The sequence below is a fragment of the Penaeus monodon genome, chromosome 5 (assembly GCF_015228065.2).
Source record: "Penaeus monodon isolate SGIC_2016 chromosome 5, NSTDA_Pmon_1, whole genome shotgun sequence".
Lineage (NCBI taxonomy): Eukaryota > Metazoa > Arthropoda > Malacostraca > Decapoda > Penaeidae > Penaeus > Penaeus monodon.
The window spans coordinates 50,351,713-50,359,212 of NC_051390.1; the positions used below are offsets into that span (position 1 = coordinate 50,351,713).

At 39.5% G+C, this 7,500-nt stretch overlaps 1 protein-coding gene and 1 long non-coding RNA gene across 2 annotated transcripts in view; both read right to left on the reverse strand.

Moving 5' to 3' along the window:
• The window catches only part of LOC119573259 (golgin subfamily A member 2-like), a gene marked incomplete in the record, with an annotated part of 35,781 nt that overhangs the window by 12,276 nt on the left and 16,005 nt on the right, over nt 1-7,500 (reverse strand).
• LOC119573260 lies at nt 1,066-4,389 on the reverse strand. Its single transcript, XR_005228785.1, has 3 exons — nt 4,351-4,389; nt 1,772-1,849; nt 1,066-1,585 (listed from the first exon to the last, which is right to left on the reverse strand). It is a non-coding gene; the product is annotated as an uncharacterized LOC119573260 (long non-coding RNA).

Consider the following 7,500-nt stretch of genomic DNA (forward strand, 5'->3'; position numbering starts at 1 on the left):
CCAAAAACACTGTAACTCATAAAACAAGTAATGTAGTTTGAAATGAGCACTAACTAACCTGCTTTCAGTTTAGTGCATGATTTGCGTGTGTGAGAGAGGTCTGCAGCTCTGACTTCTCTGACACCAGAATCCCGATGGTCTGTATGTGAACCTGCAACTGCTCCCTCAAACTCTCCACCTCACGAGCTCCTCCAGTAACCGAGGAGTTTAGAATTCCTCTCGCGGCATTCAACTCCGCTTCAAGCCTCTCTACATGTGCTTTCTGTGGATTAAGACACATTTGGTATCTGGTATCTATTTACATCATTAATGTAATGAAAAAGTCTATAATAAGCAATGCATATAATTAAGCTGCTAAAATCTTGATTATAAATATTTAATTGCATAAAAGAATTTCCAAATCTTATACTTAGAAACCTCACCATCTCTCCTATATACTGAGACTGTTGTTGTGATGTCTGAGATTCCTGCTGCAACAAGGCTGCTAATTCACTGTTACGACGCTCCAACTCCAACACAGTGTTGTTTGATGTGTCCGATGCTGAATAAAGAGACCGAAAGTCTTTATAAACAATACAAGCCTTAAAGCTACTCAATCATCAATAACATGCTATAGGAAATGTAAAACCTGCATACTGAGTAGCTCATACCTGCTCCTTCACTCTCACTCATCAGCCCACTCAGCTGGAGGGAAATCTGTCGAAGACTTTCTGATGAAGACTTGAGCACTGGTTCATCTTGACTCTCACCCTTCGTCACATGTATGGCTGTTGTTACACTTGCTGTTGTTTCTGAACTTACAGATCCTTCTCTCTCAAAGCTTTCTGGTGAAATTTGCTCTCCTTGGTATACCTGTTCAGTACCTATGACTGTTGGTTCTTTGTGATCATCAACTGTGTGAGGTTGTGATGAAGGAATGACTGTCTGGAATGCTGATGTTGGCTCTTGTTCCCTGGAGAGTTGTGGTCCTAGGTTTTCAGATTCAACATAAGATTTGGTACCTACATCACTCTCATCTGGAGTATAACTTCTGTGGTACTCAGTGATAATGAAAAGGGGTCTGGCCCTAGGAGTGCTATTATAATCTGGTGTTGACTGGAAATATGAAGCAAGCTTATTTTGCTGATTAAAGCTTTCTGTTTCATTGGCTGTTTGTTGTGGCACATAACTGGGAACCTCAGTGTTCAGACCTGTGTTATCACCAGTGCCATTAACAGACACAGTCTGGGAATAGTCATGCCCTTCTGATGTCAATGCAGGGTTCTCATTTGTGTAATTATAAGTAGATGATGTTATCTTTTCACTTCCCTCTGTTTGGGGTAAAAGGGAGTGAACTGAGTCAGCATAGTTTAAATGTACTCCTCTTTGCTCTCCATGTTTCTCTGGTCTAGCACTCTGGGTACTCCACTGTTTCTATGCCACTTAAAACTCCCTGTGAGGAAGGGAGCACATCACTGTGTGTTTCTCCATGATCAATGGCTGCAGGTTGGTCTGTGAACTCCTCTGAAACAAGGTCAACTGATGACGCTCTAGAGGATAATGTACCCGACTCCGACTGCGGGTTTGACCCTTCAGCAATGCTTCCCTGAAGGGAAAGAAGGTATGTAAATATATATCTTGATTCTTGGACAACTCATTCAATTTTCTAAAATAAAAAAATCAGTTAAATAAATATACAACCAATACTCATGATAGTATGGTAGGCAATATGATATAAACTATTGATAGGGAACACTAAATTTAGAATCCTATGAAATATGTAGCTATTTACTTCTATATCAGGTGTGGTTTCCTTGCTGCTGTACTCAACTGCTCGTTTTGTGCCTTTCTTCTTCTGAAACTGTCGGAGCTGCAAAGTAAAAGCATTCTTCAAACAACTATTTCACTGAAGTGTATTCCTATTAGCAATTAGCTGTTTAAGACATTTGTTTTCCCGATTCCCTATTTTTGGGGTGGATTTTTAAAAATTAATATTGATACAATTATTATTATTATTGATATTACGATTACCAAAATTTTATTGGCAGTAAAAAACAATAATAGAATCTTTTCCAAAAGTCAATGAAAATGGTAAACAGGTGAGTTAAGTAGGACCATTAACCTTTATCAAGCCACATATTCATCTTGCATGTGAAGAACTAAGACCTTGTGCAGTAACTTGCGTTGCAAAGCATGAAATATTTGGTATTTTCATACCACATAGCATCGGCCTATAGGACGGTACATAATCACTTCAACTACAATGACCAATCATGACAAAAATGGTATAGATAGATCCTACTTCAACACATATAGGTAGCAAAGAGTAAGAGGAATTCATTGATACCATTAGCATTGTGAATTGCCACATGAAGGATTTTTAAATAAATATCCAACAAAAGTTAACAAACTTAAATGAAAGATGATATCCAATATTTACTTCAAAGCCATGGATGATATTCATGTGAACAATGCGATGGAAGTGGATCTAATTTATTTCATATGGTCTTTTTTGGTATTTGCGTGGATAAAGATGATAACCCAACCTGTTTTCAGATGATTAACTGACTCCCTGGTAACTAAGCACATAATCTGAAACCTACAATGATAAATATATAAAAGACAAACCACAGTAACTTTGAAAAATATTTTTTTGACATTATTATATTGTCAAATTTCATCCACTTTTATGTAAAAGTTACTATGATCTTTGATGGGTGGCCTACTCTCAAATTCATCCCATATAAGCAAAGTATAGTGTCTAGCTATCACCATAGTCTCTGCACTTTGCCTTATACCAAAGGCAACAACCTTGATGTACATTCTGGCAAGACTGGGTTCAGACTGTTCACTTATTTTACTATAAATTTCCAGGGAGATCTGCAAGGTCTATCTTGCCTGAATATATATACTAGAAATTATCAACCTTTACCAGAGCTCTGACAGGTGTAGAAAGTGTACCAGTTGCAAGGTAACGGTTAAGACATATGGATATCTGAACAGGGATTCATGTGATTCTAAAATGTTTGTTTTTATTTTTAAAAAGGCAAAGATAAAGGTGTATATTTTTATACTAATTATCCCAGAAACCATTTGCACAAAATCTTAGTTTCCCATAACTGTTAACCTTCATTAAGCCAAATATATTTGTGTTGCATGTGAAGAATTGATATCTTGTGTAGTGTCTTTAGTGTTCCAAAGCATGAAATATTTGGTATTTTTGTACCACATATCACATGACTGTATGAAGGTATGTAATCACCTCAGATACACAAGGTAAATATTCAGAATCCCCTTTGCATGACTCTCATGATATTGGTACAGTCCTATCCCATTTCCATACATACAGGCAGCAAATGGTATTTGTTAATTAAGAGCTTAATTAGACTTAACCCCAAAACCAAATCTGGGTATCATGCGATCCCAAATTCCCAAACCTATCCTTTTCTCCCTTCTATTTATCTCCCCCCTCCTTTTATCCCCCTTTATTAGCACTTTGTACCAACTGCCATAACTATTTTGTTATGGAAAATATTTGTAACACATGCCTTCTGGGGAGGGTACAGACATGCTGCGGCTAGAGGAATTAATGATAGGACTTTATAGAAAATGAAAACAGTAAGAACTATGGCTGTGTGAGGGTGTTGTGGAATTTGTCTCTGAACAGTGATATAGAGCAGATTTTTTGTAGTTTTGCTCAAATACAAGGCTGCGCTGCTGTGTTGTTTGTGTCTCCATTTCTTATGCTCTATAAGATAGGGGTGTCCAGTTCCTCTATGCTTTTAATGCAGCTCGCATTAACACTAACCCAGCAAACAGTGATAGAATCCATGCTACCAATATCATTAGGATTTGCCATGTGAAGGTCTTCTGAATAATCATCCTATATAGGATAAGTTCACAAGCCCATTAGAAATATATCTTACATGTGTTTCAAGACAATGGATTTATTATGTGAAGAATGAGACTTATAGATTTAACTTTTATATGGTGTTTTTATACTATTTGCCTGGGTAAGGAGGTAACCCAACCTGTTCTCAAGATAGTCAAATTCGTGAGTACCATGAGTTTTATAGTTCTAAAACCAACAATTGGGATTGATCTCTTCATTCAAATCAACATTTACAGGTTTATCAACTAGCATATCTCTAATAACACGTGTCAGCTGTTAACTTCTGACCAAAGGCTCGACATCAGCTGATCGTGTTTGTTTAACATCTGTCAAAGCAAGACAAATCTCATTCTGGGCTTATCATTAACTTACAGCGGAGTCATTCCTGGAATAAACCCCGCAAATCAACAATTAGATTTGTCACTACAATTATGACCATAATTATTAGATATTCATGCATTATGTATGCTGTTTTTTACCTTTTTTCTGGCAGCGGCTAACTTTTGCTCACGCACCGATCTGCCTGTTGGAACTTTGCTTCTCAGTTTCTGATTGGCTGAAATGTTAGTGACGTCATCCTTACCTTTCATAGAAAATGAGATTAGGGGATAACTACTTTATTTACCTGCTTTTCATTATAATAACTAGATGTTTTTTGTAATTAAAGTATAGTTTCATAGAATACTTATTTTCTTTTATTGAATTAGGCTTTCTGAATTCTATTCGCATATGCCTAGATATTCAATAACACATATAGAGTGTATATATATACACACACACACATTCATGTGTGTGTGTGTGTGTGTGTGCATACATATGTATATACAGTGTATGTATACATACACACACACATACATACATACATACATACACACATACATACATACATACGTACATACATACACATATATACACATACAATACATATAACACACATACACATACACACAATCATGCGTGCGTGTGTGTGTGTGTTCATTCTATTTGTGGTTACTGAATATGCAGGCATATGAAGTAGAATTCAGAGAGCTTAATGCAATAACGAAAATAAATATGAAACTATATGAAAATATGAAACTATACTTTAATTACAGCAAATACTTCCTTCTTATATATATATATATATATATATATATAATATATATATATATATATTATATATATATATATATATATATATATATATATATATATATATAAACAGTAAGTACAGAGGTTATACCTTAAACTCATTTTCTGTGATACAGAAGGATGACGTCACTAACATTCAGCCAATCAAAGGCAAACACATATGCTCACACCACACACACACACACACCACACACACACACGCACGCACGCAACGCACGCACGCACGCACGCACACACACACACACACACACACACACACACACACACACACACACACACACACGCACGCACACACACACATGCATACATGCATACAAACACACACAAACACACATACAAGTATACACGCACACACACCTATATATATATATATATATATATATATATATATATATATATATATATATATATATATATATATATATATATATATATACATATATATATATATATATATATATATATATATATATATATATATAATATATATATATATATATATATATATATATATATATCATCATCATCATCATCAAGGAGTTAACGCCGACGGGGGCGCATGGCCGCATCCACCCTTCGCTTCCAGCCACAAGGACCCCAACTGTACCCCATGATACAAAAGGCATCAAGATGAGACTCCAAGACACTGGATAGCATCCAGGTTTCTCTTCCATATAGCAAAACTGGCAGTAGGCCTTGAAGTCACGCAGCTTGGTCCTTCTGCATAGGTACCGACATCTCCAAATGCTCTTGTTGATCGAGTTCGTGGCTCCTGTTGCTAGACCAATCCGTCTATTGACTTCTTGGTCTGACAGCCCAGAGATATGGACTACGCTACCAAGGTATGTAAAACTCTGTGTAACTTCAACGTCCTCACTGCAAGCATGGATCGACTGAACAGGTTCCCCTAACAGGCCCCCAAATTCCTGAATTTTGGTCTTGGTCCAGGAGACCTCTAGGCCTAAGGGCTTCGCCTCATTGCTAAATGCATCAAGAGCTGCCACCAGTGACTCCAAGGACTCAAATAGAATAGCAACATCATCGGTCTGAGACCTTGATATTGCCTGGGTTTGCCCCACACTGACTGTGGCTAGTAGCTCTGCCCATTATCCAGTCCATCAGGTGTTGAAAAGTGTTGGTGCAAGGACACAGCCTTGCCTCACCCCTGAATTAACAGGAGAAGTTCAACAGACCCCCACCACACTTTACAGCACTTTCAGGACCAGTATAAGGCTTGCTATTAGGCCAATATCTATGTCGGAATTCCCTGAGTCTCAGGATCTCCCATAGCGATTCCCGATGCACCGAGTTAAACGCCTGCTTGAGGTTGATGTAGGTTGCAAGCAACCCACGACCAAACTCGTGACAGCGTTCCACAATTAATCGGAGCGCTAGTATATGGTCTATTGTGGACTTGCCACAATAAATCCAGACTGCTCTGGTCTCTGATGCCTCAGTAGGTGGTTGCGGATCTGTTTCAGTAGAATGTGGGTGAGAACTTTGCCTGGTAAGCTGAGCAGTGTAATGCCATGGTAGTTGCTACAATCCCAACGATCCCCTTTCCCCTTCCAGAGAGAGATGACCACGCCCCTCAGCAGGTCAGGGGGAATGGTACCAGACTGCCAGATGGCAGTTAGGACTGTATGCAGGCCCCAAGCCATAGGCTCACCCCAGCCTTTAGCAGGGATATCGCATATGCCTGCAGCTTTCCCATTCTTCAGCTTGGAAATCGTCATCCTAACCTCTGTTAGGGTAGGAGGTTTTCCTCGCTGATGGGTGGGTCCGCCACAGGTATTGTGACATTGCTTGCATCCAAGCTAACTGTTTGGAGGTCTACCTGGTACCAACTGCTCAAAATACTCAGCCCAACGTTCACGAACCCCAACATGATCTGAGATGATCCGTCCATCCGCTGATCGGACTGCAGTCATCTGTGAGGAGGGCTTAGAGTTCAGCTTTCTCAGGGCTTGGTAGGCAGGGCGAAGGTCGTTTACCAAGAAATGGCCTTCAACCTCCTCAGCAAGATTCCTGATAAAACTGTTCCTTGTCCCTTCTCAACAGCGTCCGAGCCCTACGCACCAGGGGAGCAACGCAAAGACTTGATTACCATTCAGCTGAGCCATGCAACATGCTTCAGTGGCCTCTAATGTCTCCAGGATAAGAATTCTGCCTTGCCCTCGGGCGTACGCCAATGGACTCCTGAGCTGCTTCAAGTGTTACACACTTGAAGAGCTCCCACAGAGCAACTGGGTCCGTCAGATTGTCGAGTTCTGTGAATCGGTCAGAGACTGCCTTGGTGAACCTACAGGCACACTCCTCCTCCTTTAGTCTGTCTAGGTGAAACATCTTAGGGTGGCTACTGGAGGGACGGGGAGTTTTGAAGTGGACCCGCAGGGTATCCACAACCAGTCTATGGTCAGTGCCACAGAACTTGGCACTCCAGTAAACCCTGCAGTTCTGGAGGATCCTCCATCGCGTGCTAACAAGAATGTGGTCGA